The sequence below is a fragment of the Dendrobates tinctorius genome, unplaced genomic scaffold (genome assembly GCF_039654945.1).
Source record: "Dendrobates tinctorius isolate UK_male_01 unplaced genomic scaffold, ASM3965494v1 ptg000046l, whole genome shotgun sequence".
Classification (NCBI taxonomy): Eukaryota; Metazoa; Chordata; class Amphibia; order Anura; family Dendrobatidae; genus Dendrobates; species Dendrobates tinctorius.
Genome location: NW_027361714.1, coordinates 22,667,523 through 22,689,452, shown reverse-complemented (window position 1 = coordinate 22,689,452; position 21,930 = coordinate 22,667,523).

The following is a 21,930-nucleotide window of genomic DNA, read 5'->3' as shown; positions in this document are numbered from 1 at the left end:
GCACCATTGTTTCCATGGTGCTGTACATGAGAAGGGGTAACATACAAAGTACAGCTATCACTTACAATAAACAAACTAACAATCACAGACTGATATAGAGGGGAGAGAGGACCCTGCCCTTTCAGGCTTACATGCTACAGGATGGTGTGGAAGGAGACAGTAGGTTGGGGGGTTGCAGCAGCTCCAGTGATGGTGAGGCGGTAGCTCCAGTAGTGGTGAGGAGGCAGCGGGTTCATTGCAGGCTGTAAGCTTTCCTGAAGAGATGGGTTTTCAGGTTCCGTCTGAAGGATCCGATTGTGGTTGATAGTCGGGTGTGTTGGGGCAAAGAATTCCAAAGGATGGGGGCTATTCGGGAGAAGTCTTGGAGGCTGTTGGGTGAGGAGCGAATAAGTGTGGAGGAGAAAAGGAGGTCTTGAGAGGACCGGAGATTACGTGAGGGAAGGTATCGGGAGATTAGTTCAGAGACATATGGGGGAGACAGGTTATAGATGGCCTTGTAGGTCAGTATTAGTAATTCCAATTGGATACACTGAGGGAATGGGAGCCAGTGAAGAGGTTTGCAGAGGGGAGAAGCTGAGGAGTAGCGAGGAGAGAGATGAATTAGTCGGGCGGCAGAGTTAAGGATGGAATGGAGAGGTGCGAGGGTGTTAGCAGGGAGGCCACAGAAAAGCATGTTGCAATAGTCGAGGCGGGAGGTGATGAGGGCATATACAAGCATTTTATTAGAATGAGGGTTGAGGAAGGGACGGATTCTGGAAATATTTTTGAGCTGGAGGTGACAGGAGGTGGAGAGAGCTTGGATGTGCGGTTTGAAGGACAGGGCAGAGTCAAGGGTTACTCCGAGGCAGCGGACCGCTGGTATGGGGGAAAGTGTGATGTCGTCAATTGTTATAGATAAGTCGGGTAAGGAAGATCTGTGAGATGGGGGAAAGATGATCAGTTCAGATTTGTCTACATTAAGTTTGAAGAAGCGAGAGGAGAAGATGGAGGATATGGCTGATAGACACTCTGGGATTCTGGACAGCAGAGAGGTGACGTCTGGGCCAGAGAGGTAGATCTGAGTATCATCGGCATAAAGGTGGTACTGGAATCCATGGGACTTTATGAGTTGCTCCAGGCCAAGTGTATAGATTGAGAAGAGTAGGGGTCCTAGAACAGAGCCTTGGGGGACTGCAACAGAGAGAGGGTGGGATGAGGAGGTAGTGTGGGAGTGGGAGACGCTGAATGTGCAGTTGGAAAGGTATGAGGAGATCCAGGATAGGGTGAGGTCTTTGATGCCAAAGCAGGAGAGGATCTGTAGTAGGAGGCAGTGGTCAGCTGTGTCGAAAGCAGAGAACTGGTCTAGAAGGAGGAGTATAGAGTATTGTCCGTTAGCTTTGGCTGTAAGTAGGTCGTTGGTAATTTTGGTCAGGGCTGTCTCAGTGAAATGATGGGGATGGAAACCAGATTGTAGATTGTCAAAGAGCAAGTTAGATGAGAGGTGGGAGGAAAGGTTAGCTTGGACATGCTGTTCCAGGAGTTTAGAAGCAAATGGAAGCAGCGATATTGGGCGATAGCTGGACATGGCTGTTGGGCCGAGAGTTGGCTTTTTAAGGATGCATGTTTGAAAGCAGAAGGGAAGGTACTGGAAGTAAGTGATAGGTTGAAGAGGTGGGTTAGGGATGGGATAAGAGTGGTGGCGAGGTTGGGGATGAGGTGGGATGGGATGGGTTTGAGTGCACAAGTGGTGAGGTGTGATTTGGAGAGATGAGCAAGCTCCCCTTCAGTGATGTTGGATAAGTAGGTTATGGGGTTTGGGCATTGGTCTGGTATACAAAGGGGTTGTGGTGGTTGAATAATAAAGACTTGCCATGTTGGGTTTATCTTGTTTTTGAAGTGCGCGGCGAAGTCCTCAGCAGAGAAGTTGGAGGGGGCAGTGGTGGGCGGAGGAGGGAGTTAAAAATATTGAACAACTGTTTGGGGTTGTGGGATAAGGAAGATACAAGGGATGTAAAGTAGGCCTGTTTAGCAGAGATGAGGGCAGATTTGAATGTAAGTGTTGCTTGTCTGAGTGCAGTGAAGTCGTCTTGGGAATGCGTTTTCTTCCAGCGCCATTCAGCAATTCTGGATGCTTGCCGATGCTGTTTAGTGGTGTTATTGTGCCAGGGTTGTGTATTGATTTGTCGCACTCTGCTATGCATGACAGGGGCTACCGAGTCAATGGCTGATGCAATAGTGGCATTGTAGAAACTAGTGGCAGTGTCTGTGTCATGGAGTGAAGATATGGAGGACAGTGGTAGGATAGAGTCAGAGAGTATGTGAGTGTCTAGATGTGCAAGGTTTCTGCGGGGGTACGCATGTTGCTGGACATGGGTGACAGGTGAGGACAGTGATGAGAAAGAGTAGATGGTGGTCAGATAGAGGGAGAGGGGAGGTTGTGAAGTTAGATAGCGAGCAGAGATGGGTGAAGACCAGGTCTAATGTGTGTCCGTCTGTGTGGGTGGCTGAGGAGGACCACTGAGTAAGTCCAAAAGATGAAGCGAGTGACAGGAGTTTTGAGGCTGCTGACTGGTGGGTGTCGATGGGGATGTTGAAGTCACCCATGATGATGGTGGGAATGTCAGCAGAAAGTGAAGGAGCTAGGTAGAGAATTGGTCAATGAAGGCAGTGGTTGGGCCTGGAGGTCGGTATATGACAGCCACTTGGAGGTTGAAGGGAGAGTAGATGCCAGCAGAGTGGACTTCAAAAGAGGGGAAGACAAGGGAGGGAAGAGGTGGGATTGGGTTGAAGGTGCAATTGAAAGAAAGGAGAAGGCCCACTTCTCCACCATGTCTGTTGCCAGGGTGAGGAGTGTGGGTGAAGTGGAGGCCGCCATAGCATAGCGCAGCAGGGGAGGCGGTGTCGTAGGGTGTCAGCCATGTTTCAGTGAGGCCAAGGAAGGAAAAATTGCGGGAAGTAAAGAGGTTGTGAATCACATGGAGTTTATTGTAGATGGAGCGAGCATTCCAGAGTGATCCCGAGAGAGGGAGCAGGGTGGTGGGCGGGCACGGATTTGAGGTTGGAAAGATTTTGGGGGTTTATATTGGATTGGGAGCGATAAGAGGGGGTAATAATGGGAGGTATGAGCTGTGAGGGTCCAGGGTTGGGAGATATGTCGCCAACAGTGAGGAGAAGCAGAGAGAGGCAGAGCAGGTGGGAGGAGGAGAGTGGGTGATTTGTTTTGTGTGTTATTAGGAGAGATCTGAGGTTGAGGAGCAGGTCAGCGGATGAGGTCAGGTGGGGGGGCAAGAGGAAAGGAGAGATTATTACTTGGTAACAAGGTGCTGGGGTCATTAATAGAGAGATACAGGGTGATTGGGATCAGGAAAGATGGGTTATGGTATTGCAGCAGTCAGTGGACATACCAGTAATAGAGAGATACAGGGTGATTGGGATCAGGAAAGATGGGTGTTGGTATTGCAGCAGTCAGTGGACATACCAGTAATAGAGAGATACAGGGTGATTGGGATCAGGAAAGATGGGTTACGGTTATTGCAGCAGTCAGTGGACATACCAGTAATAGAGAGATATAGGGTGATTGGGATCAGGAAAGATGGGTTATGGTATTGCAGCAGTCAGTGGATATACTAGTAATAGAGAGATACAGTGTGATTGGGATCAGGAAAGATGGGTTATGGTATTGCAGCAGTCAGTAGACATACCTGAGGAGGAAGCAGATCGATTGTCAGATTGATAGCAACAATGAAGCACATAGTCATCATAATAGTGAAGCATCTAGCAGGGAATTATGTCTGGCATATTTCTATTGTTATCCTTAAAAAAGACATCCTTGCAAAAGACAGTCCAAGGTCTAGACAGCCCTGTGCCTCTGAATTTATGGCAACTTAACAGCACATGAAAAGACCCAGTTCATCTCAATATTTTGTTATATATCCTTTGTTGGCAATGACAGAGGTCAAACGTTGTCTATAAGTCTTCACAGGTTGGCACACAATGTTGGTGGTATGAGTATGTTGGCCCATTCCTCCATGCAGATCTCCTCTAGAGCAGTGATGTTTTGGGCCTGTCGCTGGGTAACAAGGATTTTTATATCCCTCCAAAGGTTTTCTATGGGGTTGAGATCTGGAGACTGGCTAGGCCATTCCAGGACCTTCATATGCTTCTTACAAGGCTACTCCTTCATTGCCCTGACAGTGTGCTTGGGATCACTATCATGCTAAAAGACCCATCCTTGTTTCATCTTCAATGCCCTTGCTGATGGAAGGAGGTTTGCACTCAAAATCTCATGATACATGGCCCCATTCATTCTTTCATGTACACAGATCAGTGGTCCTGTTCTCTTTGCAGAGAAACAGCCCCAAAGCATGATGTTGCCACCCCCATGCTTCACAGTAGGTATGGTGCTCTTTGGATGCAACTCAGCATTCTGTCTACTCCAAACACGACGAGTTTTGTTTTTACCAAACAGTTCTATTTTAGTTTCATCAGACCATATGACATTCTCACAATACTCTTCTGGATAATTCAAATGCTCTCTAGCAAACTTCAGATGGGCCCGGAAATGTACTTGCTTAAGAAGGGGACACGTCTGACATTGCAGGATCTGAGTCCCTGGCAGCGTAATGTGTTACTGATGGTAGCCTTTGTTACGATGGTCTCAGCTCTATGGAAGTCATTCACTAGGTCCCCTCGTGTGGTTCTGGGATTTTTGCTCACTGTTCTTGTGATCATTTTGACCCCACAGGGTGAGATCTTGCGTGGAGCCCCAGATCGAGGGAGATTATCAGTGGTCTTGTATGTCTTCCATTTTCTTATTATTGCTCCCACATTGATTGTGATTTCATCACACCAATCTGCTATTGCAGATTCAGTCTTCCCAGCCTACTGCAGGGCTACAATTTTATTTCTGGTGTCCATCGACAGCTCTTTTGTCTTCACTATAGTGGAGTTTGGAGTGTGAATGTTTGAGGTTGTGGACAGGTGGCTTTTATACTGATAACAAGTTTAAACAGGTGCCATTACTACAGGTAATGAGTGGAGGACGGAGGCGCATCTTAAAGAAGAAGTTACAGGTCTGTGAGAGCCAGAAATCTTGCATGTTTTTAGGTGACAAATGCTTATTTTCCACCATAAAAAATAAATCTTGCCAAATCAGACAAGGTGATTTTCTGGATTTGTTTTCTCATTTTGACTCTCATAGTTGTGGTCAACCTATGATGTCAATTACAGGCCTCTCTCATATTTTTAAGTGGGAGAACTTGCACAACTGGTGGCTGACTAAACACTTTTCTCCCCACTGTATACACAGCTTATAAGCCCAAAATCATAACATTTTCATCATTTTTTTACAGTTGGAATCTGGTTCTTCAGCTGAAATACTATCTTTCACTTTCAACAAATATATATTTTGACACTAGGTTAAAAAAAACTCTCGTTGCTTCATCTATCGATGCACAGATCCTGGAGTTTGTCCACATGTTATAGTTTTGCTTGGTATTCTTTCTAGACAGCTAAGATTTCCTCCTACAACATCTCCAATGTACATGTAATATATAATATGTGCAGCCAATAGGGATGGGAGCTACAGTACCTATAGGCCCTTTAATATATTGCTAACAGCTTTTGGACTAAACTTGCTGGGACTACCTGACTTGGTTCAAGTGATATTTCGAAAAATAACGAGTGTGATTATAAATGGAGAAAAAAATTATGTAATTACTAGTAGATAGCTTTCTTTCCTTTGGGGTCTGCTCTGGGGCAGTTAGTTTTCCTCTTTTCCTGATTTAGGCTTATGTAGTTCTCCGGTTGTGACAAGGCGTCTAGGACCAACGTAGGAACGCTCCACGACTGCTGCTAGTTGTGCGGTTAAGATCAGGGATCTGCAATCTGCATAGTTACCAACTTCTCTGGTTTTCTGAGACTTAGCTTGTTGACTTTTTTTCCTCCTCGGTTTCCCAAACATAACATTCTCCCCAATACTATATACACCTTGTACCTTGTCATACACCAGCCTATTTCAGCCTGTTAAATTGAGGTGTAATCTATAGTGGGCCTGAGATAATAGTTCAGCCTCCTAAAATCTCTAGGGAGATTCAAATTCTCCCCAATACTATACACACCTTGTACCTTGTCATACACCAGCCTATTTCAGCCTGTTACATTGAGGTGTAATCTATAGTGGGCCTGAGATAATAGTTCAGCCTCCTAAAATCTCTAGGGAGATTCAAATTCTCCCCAATACTATATACACCTTGAACCTTGTCATACACCAGCCAATTTCAGCCTGTTAAATTGAGGTGTATTCTATAGTGGGCCTGAGATAATAGTTCAGCCTCCTAAAATCTCTAGGCAGATTCAAATTCTCCCCAATACTATATACACCTTGTACCTTGTCATACACCAGCCTATTTCAGCCTGTTAAATTGAGGTGTAATCTATAGTGGGCCTGAGATAATTGTTCAGCCTCCTAAAATCTCTAGGGAGATTCAAATTCTCCCCAATAATATATACACCTTGTACCTTGTTGTACAGTACCTTATAGCTGGTGGTATTTTGGGTACATTTTCCCAAAAATGAGGAAGTATGGTGGAAGAGGCAGTGGAAGTGGGCGGGGGTTGCCAGCTGGTACTGATGGTTGTGGTGGTGCATCTGCTGGTAGTGGCAAAAGCACAATAGCACCTAAGGCAGGAGGTGTTGAAACTGCGTCATCATCTGGCTCCACAAGGCCTCGAAGGCTCCCTTTTTGTGGGAGTAGGTAAACCGCTTTTAAAGCCGGAGCTTCAGGAACAAGTTTTAGCTTATGGGTCGCCCTCCCAGGGCCGCGGGGTACTCGGTACCGGGCCAGTGTCGGGGGGATGTGTCACAGCAGCGGCGACCCGGTCCGTGGCCCTGGGTGCCCAAAAATCAATGGGAGTTTGTAATGTAGTTTAAGTGGAATAGTTCGTGACGCCACCTGTGGTGTTCGGCAAGTGAGATGTTAGGCCGACGCTACATGCGGATCCTCTGGGGCTGGTGGTGTGTGGCAGCATAGATGGTGTAGCTCCCCACAGGTGAAGATGTAGCCCAGGGCTGTGTAGTTGCAATGGATGAGGAGAGGCGCAGGCAGTGTAAAGGATGGTACCCAGATGTAGCGGTGCTGAGCGGGTTGGCGCAAGAATGAATGGAGGACACCGGGGCTTGTAGTTCCAAAGCTTTACTCACAGTCTGCGGTACACAAGGGTGCCTGCCTCCGGGCCGTGTACTCCGGGTCAGAGACTCAGTCAACCCCCCAGGCAAGATGGAACGCTCCCCTCCAACACTCCACCAACATGTACCTTTCTGAACGACTCCTCTAAAGTATAGCGCCTTAAAGTGTGAAGATCTCCTTGTACTGAGTTACACTGGAGTTCCTCCTGACTGATGTTCCCAAGAACTCTACTTGTACGGCAGACAGCTGTAGCCTGCTTCGGGGACTCCCTTCTCCTGAGTCCCGGCTCTCTATCCAGTTGCTGTTGTGCCACAAGTCTTAGATGGGAGTAGTGCATTTACAGCCAACTACTCCACCGGTGTCTGCTGCAGAACCAAAAGTGTCCATACAACCTCGGGAACTGGGCCCCGGCCTTGCGCTGAGAACCTATAGGCAGGGTTCCTCTTCCAACCCACGTCCTCTCTGTTCTCCTTACTCCTTTGTTCCATACTTTTCTTTCTCTCTCTTATGGAAGCTTAGGTTTCAGTTCTACGTCTTTCTCCTTCTTTTCCTTTACCGTGCCAGCTGGCTCAGGTCACTGAGGCAGCTGCAGCACTCTTTCCTCCATCCCTTCTTCCAGGGATCCTCACTCCTGTCTGAGTGACTTCCTACCCGACTGACATTCTGTCAGACTGACCCTGTCATCCTACACTTTCCCACTCTTTTATGTATCTTAACTCCACCCACCTCCCAGCACATCCAGTGTTCCAAGCAGGGAAACACCAAAGGTGCTCTGCTACTCTCTAAGCACTGAGCCGCAATGTGGTTGTGCAGAACTACCCTGTTGTGTGGGATGCGAGTGTTGGAGTGTGGCAAGGAGTTCCCACCTTACCTGGATGGTGGGGCACTACACCTTAGGAGAAGGTGCAGTACCTCTGTGACGACTGAGCCTCAGGGGTGCCACACTTACATTGCTGCCACAGCCTCCAGCTCTATCGCCTCCTCTTCTGAAGTTTCAAAAAATAAAAGCACTGAGTCGTCAGTGAAGGCTCCTGGTCAGGAACAACACCTTTCCTTGTGTCCTTCACCCCTACCAAAAGTGAAAGATGCGGTAGGCCGCACTACAGATTACTCCATGGAGCTCTTTTCACATACCATGCCTGGGTTATCAAGTCAAATCGTGAATTCCCCAGTCCAAGATGAATCTGACATGGAGTGCACTGATGCACAGCCACTGCTAGATTTTTCTGCTGGTACATTCACTCAGAGAACTACATTGTCCCCGCAGTGTACTGAGCCAGAATCTGACCCTGATGAAACTCAGGTTCCCCTTCCCGCATACTATATCACCTTACACGGTGACAAAGAGGAAAGTGCAGATGAAAGTGCAGGTTCCTTGAGCAGGTGGGGGGGCATACTCATGGGTGACGGCACTGGCACAGGGCCCCTCATAGTATGCAAAAGTGTCTCTGCCGGTGGGAGGGCCCACCCGCCGTCAGACCCTCCCACCCGCCGTCAGACACACCGCTGTACTATGAGGAGCCCTGGGCCAGTGCCATCGCCAACGAGTGGGCCCCCCTGCTTGCTCAGGATCACAGCACTTGCAAAGTTGAAATACTTATCTCTCCCTGCTCCACCGCCGTGATGTCTTCCACGCTTCCTGACAGTGACATTCTGGTCAGAGAGCGCGATGACATCACGTCTGTATGCCCTCTGCCTAAACAGTCCAAGTACAGAGAGATGGAAGATGGGGACGATGAGGAGTCCAGAGTACAGGGATTCCCTAGCGAGGAGACTTATTTAATTGTTTTAAAGGTTGGGAGCAATTTTTGGGGAGCACTATACTCTGGAGAATGATATATGGGGCCCACCACACACTGGAGCATTCCAAAGGTGGACATCAGACACTGGAGCAGCATTTACAGGGTCCATTATACACTGGAGCATTAGAAATGGGGCCCATTATATATGGAGCATTATTTGAGCCCATAAGACACTGGAGTATCATCCATGGGGCCCATCATATACTGGAGCATTGTAAATGGGGGACATCAGACACTGGAGCAGCATTTACAGGGCCCATTATACACTGGAGAATTAGAAATGGGGCCCATTATATATGAAGCATTATTTGGGCCCATAAGACAGTGGAGCTTCATCCATGGGGACCAACATATACTGTAGTATTATGTGGAGCTCATCATATACTGTATCGAAAATTATATGGGACCAATGATTTGTATGGAGAAATATATGGGCCTCATTACTCTGTATGGCGCACTATGCGGTGGCCATAATACTGTAGGGAGTAATATACTGTCCGTTTTTGGAGCTATTGCAGAATTTAAAATGGATATCAGTCATGTGATGTAAGAAGTGAAGTATTTTTCATTGTACTATACCGCTATTTCTCTGCCGTATCAGAGGATCATGAATTGTGGCATGTGTTAAAGGAGCCCAGTGACACTCTTTGGCCCAGGGCCCACAAAAATCTGGAGCCAGCCCTACCCCCCCCCACAACTTTAACCAAATAACCCCCAGTTTTCAATGCCTAACTATTATTATAAAGTAAATTAAGGTTGACAAGCTTAAGTAATAAGAATTGATGTTTTTGGCATTAAAATGGGCACTGTAGGTGTGTTTCCTGTCCTCCACTCACTGCCGACTTTTCTTCCCCATTGACTTGCATTGGGTTTGTGTAACGAATGGAAGCGGAGGCAGAGATGGTGAAGTTCACATTCGTTTTTATTTTTTAAGTGGAACCTCTGGACCACGGCCCGGGGGGCTACGAAGGGGGTGTGACTAGTGAGCCCCAGGCACCCGTAGTAAAGCCCCTCAGGCAGGGCCAGAATGGAATACCCGGAGGACACAGGTGCTACCTCCAGTTAGACCCCAAACACGTGGCAGCTGTCCCAGCGGGACCAAAAGGGATAACAAAAGTTACAGCAGAGTCCGTAATGCGCTGGGTCCTGGATCCGGTTAGTTGGTAAGGAGTCGGTTCCAGTGACCTTCACACAGTCCTTGGACTTGGATGGCTGTAGGCGGAACGGGATGGCTTAGGCCCAGATGGTTGCTGATATAACCAGGTAACAAAGGATACTGATATGCTGTGGAAACAGAGAGCATTAGACAATGCACAGAGACTGTGGATGCAGTGCAGACAGGTTAGCATGAGAACCGGATGTAGCAATGATAGATACTCGTTGCTCCGGTGCACACTCTTGGCATTCTCTTGATGAGCTTCAAGAGGTAGTCACCGGAAATGGTTTTCACTTCACAGGTGTGCCCTGTGAGGTTTAATAAGTGGGATTTCTTGCCTTATAAATGGGGTTGGGACCATCAGTTGTGTTATGCAGAAGTCTGGTGGATACACAGCTGATAGTCTACTGAATAGACTGTTAGAATTTGTATTATGGCAAGAAAAAAGCAGCTAAGTAAAGAAAAGCAAGTGGCCATCATTGTAGGACAAATTTTGGTGCCATTTTTACCCACTTCTTGTGTGAAAATGTAAAATCTTTGAATAAAACAAAATTATGGTGGTAAACATGTAGTTATTTTGTCTTCACTGCCCAATGGTGTAAAATTCTGTGACACACCCATGGTGTCAATATGATCTCTGCACCCCTAGATGAATTCATTAGAAGATGTAGTTCATAAAATGGGGTCACTTATGGAGGGTTCTGTTGTTCTGGCACCTCATGGGCTCTCCCAGTGGGTCATGTGTTATGATTGGGTCACCGAGGAGGAAAGCAAGACCAAGCTAAGCCACAGAAAACCAGAGAGGTTGGCAACTAAGCAGATTGCAGACCCCTGATCCTATCCACACAACTAGCAGTAGCCGTGGAGCGTACCTACGATGATTCTAGACGCCTTGAAACAGCCGGAAAACTAAATAAGCCTAAAGCAAGAAAGGGGAAATCTAAACTGCCCCAGAGCAGACCCCAAAGGAATAGATAGCCCCCAAACATATATTGTCGGTGAGACAAGATGAAAACACAGACGCAGGTAGAAAATAGGCTGAGCAAACGATGGGGCCCAAACTAACTAGACAGGACAGGAAAGGAAAGACACTGTCAGCAATCACGCAAAAAACCTTGCAAAAAATGCCCAACACATCTGATAGAAAAAATACTGAAGTCACTAGACTTCGCCCACTATATCAGCACTCTGGTATATTCTGAAAGCAGAGCAAAGAGAGGCCAATCTAATAAGGGACAAAAACAAACTGGCACAAACAGTAACATAAAGATGGAAATTCAGCATAGCCCCAGCCGGGGCTGGCTGACCACGCAAAACTGAAATAGACAAAAAAAATCAAATGTGAACAATAGCAAAAGAACACCTAGCTTGAGCATGCAGGGACTGAGCTGGAAACTAAGACCTCAGGAGGCAGGAAAAAATCATCAGCAGGGATAGAGGGAGTCGGCTGTCTTAAATCCAGTCAGAAACTCCCAATGTCCAATCGTCCTCCTCATTATCAGGTGGCAGGCCTCTGTTAATTAGATCAGCTCCATTACCTGCTGTAACCACCAGAGGGAGCCCGGAAAGAGAACTTGCGACGCCTCTGTCAATATAACCATCTCCACTACCTTCACCAGTAACCAGAGGTAGGCCAGAAAGTGAATTCACAACAGTACCCCCCCTTGAGGAGGGGTCACCGAACCCTCATCCACGCCACCAGGCCGATCAGGATGGGCCCGGTGAAAAGCACGAACCAATATATCGGCATGAATGCCAGAAGCAGAGACCGAAGAATTATCCTCCTGGCCATAACCCTTCCATTTGACCAAGTACTGGAGTCTCCGTCAAGTCAAATGAGAATCCAATATTTTCTCTACCTCATATTCCACATTGCCTTTAACCAATACAGGGTCAGGAGGTGCCGCCATAGGAACTACTGGCTCCACAAACCTCTTCAACAGAGATTTATGAAACACGTTATGGATCTTAAACGTAACTGGAATAGCCAATCGAAAAGAAACAGGATTAAGAATCTCCAAAATCTTATAAGGTCCAATGAATCTTGGCTTGGACTTTGGAGACGCAACCTTCATGAGAATATTCTTTGACGACAACCAAACCATATCACCCACTTTAAACCGGGGACCAATGGTCCTATGCCGGTTGGAAAACCGTTGGGCTTTTTCCTGAGAGAGGGACAACTTATCCACCACTTGGTACTAAATCTGCTGCATTCTCTCTACCACAGCGTCCACACTTGGGCAAGTCGAAGATTCCACTTGCCCTGAAGAAAATCGAGGATGAAACCCAAAGTTACAGAAAAAGGGAGACATCAAAGTGGCAGAACGAGCTCTATTGTTTAGCGCGAATTTGGCCAAGGGCAAAAATGAGACCCAGTCATCCTGATCAGCAGATACAGTGGGGCAAAAAAGTATTTAGTCAGTCAGTAATAGTGCAAGTTCCACCACTTAAAAAGATGAGAGGCGTCTGTAATTTACATCATAGGTAGACCTCAACTATGGGAGACAAACTGAGAAAAAAATATCCTGAAAATCACATTGTCTGTTTTTTTTTTCATTTTATTTGCATATTATGGTGGAAAATAAGTATTTGGTCAGAAACAAAATTTCATCTCAATACTTTGTGATATATCCTTTGTTGGCAATGACAGAGGTCAAACGTTTTCTGTAAGTCTTCACAAGGTTGCCACACACTGTTGTTGGTATGTTGGCCCATTCCTCCATGCAGATCTCCTCTAGAGCAGTGATGTTTTTGGCTTTTCGCTTGGCAACACGGACTTTCAACTCCCTCCAAAGGTTTTCTATAGGGTTGAGATCTGGAGACTGGCTAGGCCACTCCAGGACCTTGAAATGCTTCTTACGAAGCCACTCCTGGCGGTGTGCTTTGGATCATTGTCATGTTGAAAGACCCAGCCACGTTTCATCTTCAATGCCCTTGCTGATGGAAGGAGGTTTGCACTCAAAATCTCACGATACATGGCCCCATTCATTCTTTCATGTACCCGGATCAGTCGTCCTGGCCCCTTTGCAGAGAAACAGCCCCAAAGCATGATGTTTCCACCACCATGCTTTACAGTAGGTATGGTGTTTGATGGATGCAACTCAGTATTCTTTTTCCTCCAAACACGACAAGTTGTGTTTCTACCAAACAGTTCCAGTTTGGTTTCATCAGACCATAGGACATTCTCCCAAAACTCCTCTGGATCATCCAAATGCTCTCTAGCAAACTTCAGACGGGCCCGGACATGTACAGGCTTAAGCAGTGGGACACGTCTGGCACTGCAGGATCTGAGTCCATGGTGGCGTAGTGTGTTACTTATGGTAGGCCTTGTTACATTGGTCCCAGCTCTCTGCAGTTCATTCACTAGGTCCCCCCGCGTGGTTCTGGGATTTTTGCTCACCGTTCTTGTGATCATTCTGACCCCACGGGGTGGGATTTTGAGTGGAGCACCAGATCGAGGGAGATTATCAGTGGTCTTGTATGTCTTCCATTTTCTAATTATTGCTCCCACAGTTGATTTCTTCACTCCAAGCTGGTTGGCTATTGCAGATTCAGTCTTCCCAGCCTGGTGCAGGGCTACAATTTTGTTTCTGGTGTCCTTTGACAGCTCTTTGGTCTTCACCATAGTGGAGTTTGGAGTCAGACTGTTTGAGGGTGTGCACAGGTGTCTTTTTATACTGATGGTGCCATTACTACAGGTAATGAGTGGAGGAAAGAGGAGACTCTTAAAGAAGAAGTTACAGGTCAGTGAGAGCCAGAAATCTTGATTGCTTGTTTCTGACCAAATACTTATTTTCCACCATAATATACAAATAAAATGAAAAAAAAAACAGACAATGTGATTTTCTGGATTTTTTTTTCTCAGTTTGTCTCCCATAGTTGAGGTCTACCTATGATGTAAATTACAGACGCCTCTCATCTTTTTAAGTGGTGGAACTTGCACTATTGCTGACTGACTAAATACTTTTTTGCCCCACTGTATAAAACATCTCAAATAGGACTCCAAAGTCTGGTTTGTTCTCTCAGTCAGCCCATTGGTCTGAGGATGAAACGCAGAGGAGAAAGATAACTGAATTCCCAGATTGGAACAAAAAGTTCTCCAAAATCTGGAAACAAGCTGGACTCCTCTGTCCGACACAATGTTCTCAGGAATCCCATGCAACCGAACCACCTGTTGTAAAAACAAGGGCACCAACTCTGAAGAAGATGGCAACTTTGGGAGTGGTACAAGAGGGATCATCTTAGAAAATCTATCACAAATCACCCAGATAACAGTCATTCTCTGAGAGACAGGAAGATCAGAAACAAAGTCCAATGAGATATGGGTCCATGGCCTCCTGGGCACCGGCAGGGGCATCAACAACCCACTAGAACGAGAACAGGGTTTAGACTGAGAACAAGTCCCACGGGACTGCACAAAATTCCTGACATCAAGAGATAAGGCAGGCTACCAAAAAGACCGACTCACCAAATCTCTGGTACCAAAAATACCTGGATGACCAGCCAACGCGGAGCAATGAATTTCAGACATTACTCTCTTCCTCCACTGGTCAGGAACATACAATTTTCCCATAGGGCAATGCTCAGGTTTATCCTCCTGAAATTCCTCCAGGACACGTCTCAAATCGGGCAAGATGGCGGAAAGAACTACCCCCTCACCTAGAATGGCAGTAGGCTCGGTCACAATAAGACAATCCGCAAAGAAATTCCTAGAAAGGGCGTCCACCTTAACATTCTTAGTGCCCGGAAGAAAAGAGACCTCAAAATTAAAACGAGTGAAAAACAAGGCCGACCTAGCCTGTCTAGGATTCAAGAGTTTGGCTGATTCAAGATAAATCAATTCTTGTGGTCAGTGAGGACCACAACTTGATGTCTAGCTCCCTGCAACCAATGTCTCCACTCTTCAAATGCCCATTTCATGGCTAACAGTTCCCGATTCCCCACATCATAGTTACGTTCAGATGGGGAGAATTTTCAAGAATATAAGGCACAGGGATTCATTTTAGAAGTCACCGGATCTTTTTGGGACAAAACAGCTCCTGCACCAATCTCAGAAGCATCTACCTCCACCTGAAATGGAAGTGAGACATCAGGTTGCCGTAGAACCGGAACAGAAGTGAATCTCCGCCTAAGCTCCTGAAATGCCGAGACTGCCTCTGGAGACCAATTCACCACATCAACACCATTTTTGGTCAGATCAGTCAGTGGTTTGACAATACCAGAAAAATTACCTATAAATTTGAGATAGAAATTAGCAAAACCCAAAAACTTCTGGAGAGCCTTCAAAGAAGTGGGCTGAACCCAATCATAAATGGCCTGTACCTTGGCCGGGTCCATTTCAATAGCCGGCGGAGACAAAATAAATTCCAAATATGAAATCCTCTGTACACCACAGAGGCATTTCGATCCCTTAACATACAGGGAATTTTCCCTCAAAATCCGGAACACAGTCCGGACATGTTCCACATGAGAATCCCAATCACTGGAAAAGATCAAAATATCATCCAGATAAATTATCAAAAACTTATCCACAAAGTCCCGGAAAATATCGTTCATAAAGGATTGGAAGACAGAAGGGGCATTAGTGAGCCCAAAAGGCATCACCAGGTACTCAAAATGTCCCTCCGGAGTATTAAACGCTGTCTTCTATTCATCCCCGTGCTTGATGCGAATAAGATTATATGCTCCCCGGAGGTCAAGCTTGGTAAACCAGCAGGCACTTTTAACTCTGGAAAATAAATCAGAAATCAGGGGTAACGGGTACTGATATTTAACAGTAATTTTGTTAAGGGAACGATAGTCAATACAAGGCCTTAATGAGCCATTTTTCTTGGTCACAAAAAAAAACCCAGCACCTAAAAGTGAAGAGGATGGTCTAATATGACCCTTCTCTGTTACACCTGGTCCCTGTCCTGGCACGGCGCCCAGGTCAGCCACTGTTACACTTGGTCCCCATCCTGACGCTGCGTCCAGGCCTGCCACTGCTCTCCATTCTGGGCACTCACCTCGAGCCTCACATAGGCAGCAGCCGGCCTCCTCTGGATCTCATGCTGCTGCTCAGCATTCTGGCCTCCCTCCTGCCTCCACCTCCTGGCATCCTGTGAGGAGATCTGTAGCTAAGGCTATTAGGGCCCGCCCGCCCGCTCACTTGCCTTCTTAAAGGGGCGGTGTGCATTATTCAAAAAGTGCAATTAACCAATGGCAGAGCGCTGGCTGCTATTTCTAGCCTCTCCTCCATAGGGAGAGCACCGAGTATCTATCATTGCTACATCCGGTTCTCATGCTAACTGGTCTGCGCTGCGTCTGCAGTCTCTGTGCATTGTCTAATGCTCTCTGTCTCCACAGCATATCAGTATCCTGTGCTTCCTGGTTATATCTGCAATCACCTGGGCCTAAGCCATCCCGTTCCGCTAACAGCTATCCGTATCTGATGACTGTGTAAAGGTCACTGGAACCGACTCCTTACCATCTACCCGGATCCAGGATCCAGCTCATTACGGACTCTGCTGTAACTACTGTTATCCCTTTTGGTCCCACTGGGACAGCTGCCACATGTTCGGGGTCTAACTGGAGGTAGCACCTGTGTCCTCCGGGTATTCTATTCTGGCCCTGTCTGAGGGGCTTTACTACGGGTACCCGGGGCTCACTAGTCACGCCCCCTTTGGAGCCCCCCGGATCGTGGTCCCAAGGTTCCACTTAAAAAATAAAAACGAATGTGAACGTCACCATCTCTGCCTCTGCTTCCATTCGTTACAGATTGCTCCGGCCATGGAATCAGCTGGACACCAGAGGCCTCCGACGTTGGAACTGTGCCAAGAGGTGACCCGCTTAAAAGATCAACAGGACAAGATCACGTCTTACCTACGTAACCTGTCCACCCGCATGGATTCTCTGCTGAACCCGGCTGCTTCTGAATCACCAATCAACATCCAGGTACCTGCTGTCACAGCAAGCAAGGGTCCTAGCCTGGCGGCTCCTCCCCGCTTCCATGGTGACCCCACTCAGTGTCGGGGTTTTCTCAATCAGTGTACCCTACACTTCGAAATACTGGGGCACATGTTTGCTTCTGACCGTGCCAAAGTGGGCTTCATTATGTCACATCTAGCCAGAGAGGCTCCTGCCTGGCTAAACCCGTTATGGGAAAGAGGAGACCCGCTGGTTAATGATCTTCAATCTTTCCTAGAGACTTTTCGCAGGACCTTCGATGAACTTGGCTGGGTAACGTCGACCGCTTCTGCCCTGCTGCGTTTACACCAAGGAACCCTCACGGTGGCTCAGTATGCTGTTCAGTTCCGGACCCACTCGTCTGAGCTGTCCTGGAACAATGAGGCCTTGCTGGCTACCTTCTGGGAGGGCCTATCTGGAAAAATTAAGGATGAGCTGGCGGGATGGGACAGGCCTACCATCTTGGATGTCCTGATTTCCTTGGCAAACCGGGTTGACCTGCGTTTTCAGGAGTGTTCCATGGAGATTAAGCGAGACAAGAGGTCCTACCACCTGGACTCTACTTCTTCCAAAATGGCTACCTCATCTTCTTCTCCCGAAGCTATGGAGGCAGATCGAGTAAGTCTGGCCAGTCGCCACCAGGAGGCGCGTCGCAAAGACGGAAGCTGTCTATATTGTGGTAGTCCCGAACACCTGATCCGCTCCTGTGCAAAAAAGTCGGGAAACTCCTGTGCCTAGGTTCGGTAGGAGAGGCCACCCTAGGTAGAGAAAATTCCTCTCCATTGCAGATCTCGGTCCCCGTGACCTGCGGAGCAATAAAATTTTCTGGACTCTGTCTGTTGGACTCTGGAGCCGCCGGGAGTTTTATCCAGCAGACGCTTGTGGATCGTTACCACTTACCAATTCAGGCTCTTCCCAATCCGATGCGGGTGACCGCTGTCGATGGCCAGCCACTGACTGAACCCGTCCAGTTCCAGACTGTGCCAGTGGAACTCCAGGTAGGTCTTATGCATTCTGAAAGAATCCGTTTTTATGTGTACCCTGGTTTGTCTCACCCCTTGCTTCTAGGTTTGCCTTGGTTTCAGAAACACGAACCAGTTCTTAATTGGAGAACAGGCAAAATTATACGTTGGGGAGATTCCTGCTCGGACCGTTGCTTAACCCGGATTGAACCAGTTTCGCCCCCAGTCCAACCTGCTACCCTGCCTGGATTACCATCCGCTTACTGGTCCTTCTCGGATGTCTTTGGGAAAAAGGAGGGTGAAAAACTCCCCCCCCACAGGTCGTATGACTGTCCGATAGATCTTCTTCCTGGAACATCTCCTCCCCGTGGGAGAGTTTACCCTCTTTCCCAGGCAGAGACTCAGGCTATGTCGGACTACATCCAGGAGAATTTGGCCAGAGGGTTTATCCGAAAATCATCATCACCGCCAGGAGCAGGCTTCTTCTTCGTGAAGAAAAAGGACGGATCCTTGTGGCCCTGTATCGACTATCGGGGACTGAACCAGATCACGGTAAAAAACAGGTACCCTTTGCCTCTAATTTCAGAACTGTTTGACCGTCTCCGAGGGGCCAAGATCTTCACCAAGTTGGATCTCAGAGGTGCCTACAAGTTGATCCCAAATCAGGGATGGAGACAAATGGAAAACAGCCTTCAACACCTGTGATGGTCACTACGAGTGCCTGGTAATGCCGTTTGGTCTAAGCAATGCACCCGCTGTTTCCCCAGAGTTCGTCAATGACATTTTCAGGGATCTGCTTTACACCTGTGTTGTTGTCTACCTGGACGACATGCTGATTTTTTCCACTGACTTGGTCTCGCACCAGAGGCAAGTACGCCTAGTCTTACAGAGGCTCAGGGAGAAAAGACTGTATGCCAAGTTTGAAAAGTGCCTTTTTGAACAATCCTCTTTGCCTTTCCTCGGTTACACTGTTTCCTCCACAGGATTAAAAATGGATCCAGAGAAGTTATCGGCTGTACTCATGTGGCCTCGTCCATCTGGGCTGAAGGCCATACAGCGATTTCTGGGCTTCGCCAACTACTACAGACAAATCATTCCTAACTTCTCCACCCCAGTGGCGCCCATCTCGGCTCTGACCCGGAAAGGTACCAGTCCCAAGGATTGGCCCCCTGATGCGGAGGAGGTTTTTGTTTCTCTAAAAAAGGTCTTTGCTGTCGCACCTGTTCTTCATCGTCCTGACGAACAATTTTTTCTTGAGGTCGATGCCTCTTCAGTAGGTGCGGGAGTCGTACTAACCCAAAACTACAGTGTCACCAAATAGTGATTAAAATTGGATGCCCATACAATGGGTGATCCCCATGGGATAATTGAAAACACCCAAAAACATCAAACAGGGATATAGAATGCGGCTAGTATAACCATCCAAACAGCAATCTATATATATTGGATACAGCATAAAAAATAGCAGCAAAATGCCATAGCCAATTGCACTTACCGTATATACTCGAATATAAGTCGAGATTTTCAGCCCAAAAAATTGGGCTGAAATTCCCCCTCTCGTCTTATATTCAAGTCATATACAAAGGGGGTCAGAGGGGGAGGGGGGCGGGGGTGTCAGGTCATACTTACCCGTCCTGACGCTGTCTCTTGAGCCCCCAGCTTCTCCCCGTGCTCTCTCTTCCTGCCTTTAGCGGTCACGTGGTGCCGCTCATTAAAACTCATGAATATGCGCATATTAATGAGCGGTATCACAAGACCGCTGAATGCAGGAAGAGAGAGCGCGGAGAAGCTGGGGACTCAAGCGACAGCGTCAGGACGGGTAAGTATAGCGATACTCACCTGTCCTGCGTCCATGGCTGCTTGCTGCTGTCTGTCATCGGTCAGTGACTTCAGACAGCAGAGGGCGCGGTGACGTGTTAGTGCGCGCCGCGCCCCCTGCAGTCTGAACGTCACTGACTGATGACGTGCAGATAGCGGTGAGCAGCCATGGACGCAGGACAGGTGAGAATCTGACACCCAGCGACGGAGAGGTGAGTATGTCATTTTTTTTATTTTTACATGCAGCAGCAGCATGGGGGCAGCATATGAGGGAACAATCTATGGAGCTATTTATGGGGGCAGCATATGGGGGAACAATCTATGGAGCTTCTTCTGGGGGCAGCATATGGGGGAACAATCTATGGAGCTATTTATGGGGGCAGCATATGAGGGAACAATCTATGGAGCTATTTATGGGGGCAGCATATGGGGGAACAATCTATGGAGCTATTTATGGGGGCAGCATATGGGGGAACAATCTATGGAGCTATTTATGGGGGCAGCATATGAGGGAGCAATCTATGGAGCTATTTATGGGGGCAGCATATGAGGGAACAATCTATGGAGCTTCTTGTGGGGCAGCATATGGGGGAACAATCTATGGAGCTTCTTCTGAGGACACCATATGGGGGAATAATCTATGGAGCATTTCCCACCCTAGACTTATACTCGAGTCAATAAGTTCTCCCAGTTTTTTGTGGCAAAATTAGGGGGGTTGACTTATACTCGGATCGACTTATACTCTAGTATATACGGTATATATTTATATATTGGTTAGACCAAAAGTTCATAGCCACCAATAGATGAGAATAAAAAACAGGAACAATCTCACCAATTTTTGCAGACGGTCAGGAGTCCCCAGGGATACTCTGTATGAATACAGGAAGGTGGCTATGAACTTTTGGTCTAACCAATATATAAATATATAAGTGCAATTGGCTATGGCATTTTGCTGCTATTTTTTATGCTGTATCCAATATATATAGATTGCTGTTTGGATGGTTGTACTAGCCGCATTCTATATCCCTGTTTGATATTTTTGGGTGTTTTCAATTATCCCATGGGGATCACCCATTGTATGGTGACACTGTAGTTTTGGTATCTTTTAAGTTATGCATTAAAAGTTATATTTTATCTCACTTGCTGCTATATATATATATATATATATATATATATATATATATATATATATATATACATATTTTGGTGAGAATTAATTGTCATTTTCTGATCAATATTGGCATTTTTTGCTGTATTTAGTCGTACTAACCCAGAAATCGCCCACCGGGCGAATGCACTCCTGTGGGTTTTTTCCAAGGTTTTTTCTTCCGCAGAGAGAAATTATTCCATTGGAGATCGGGAATTGTTGGCTATCAAGTTGGCTCTGCAGGAGTGGAGGCATCTTCTAGAATGAGCTCTTCATTATGTAGTCATCTACACCGATCACAAAAACCTTGCTTATCTCCAAACTGCGCAAAGGCTGAATCCTCGCCAAGCTCGCTGGGCTTTGTTTTTTGCTCGCTTTAATTTTGTTCTTCATTTTCGCCCAGCTGACAAAAATGTCAAAGCAGACGCACTTTCCAGAGCCTTTCTACCTCCTGATCAGGAGGAAGAACCGCAGCACATCATTGAACCCTCAAGGTTAGTCGCTGCTGCTTCTTCTGACCTTACCCGACTTCCCCCTGGGAAGACTTTCGTGTCAGCATCTAAACGTACTCATGTCCTTCGGTGGGGTCACTCATCCAAGTTGGCCGGTCACGCCAGTCAGAGAAAGACTCTGCAACTCATCTCCCGGTACTATTGGTGGCCTGCTATGGTTAAGGGCATTCAGGAGTACGTCACAGCCTGTCCTTCTTGTGCCTGTAAGAAGACGGCCAAGCACCTACCCGCAGGTAGGCTTCAGCCCCTACCAATTCCATCTGCTCCCTGGCAACACATCGCGATGGACTTCATCACAGATCTTCTGATCTCATTCGGCTGTTCTGTGGTGTGGGTAGTGGTGGACCGCTTCTCTAAAATGGCCCACTTCGTTCCGCTGCTCCTGAGTTGGCGCATTTGTTCATCCGGCACATCTTCCGT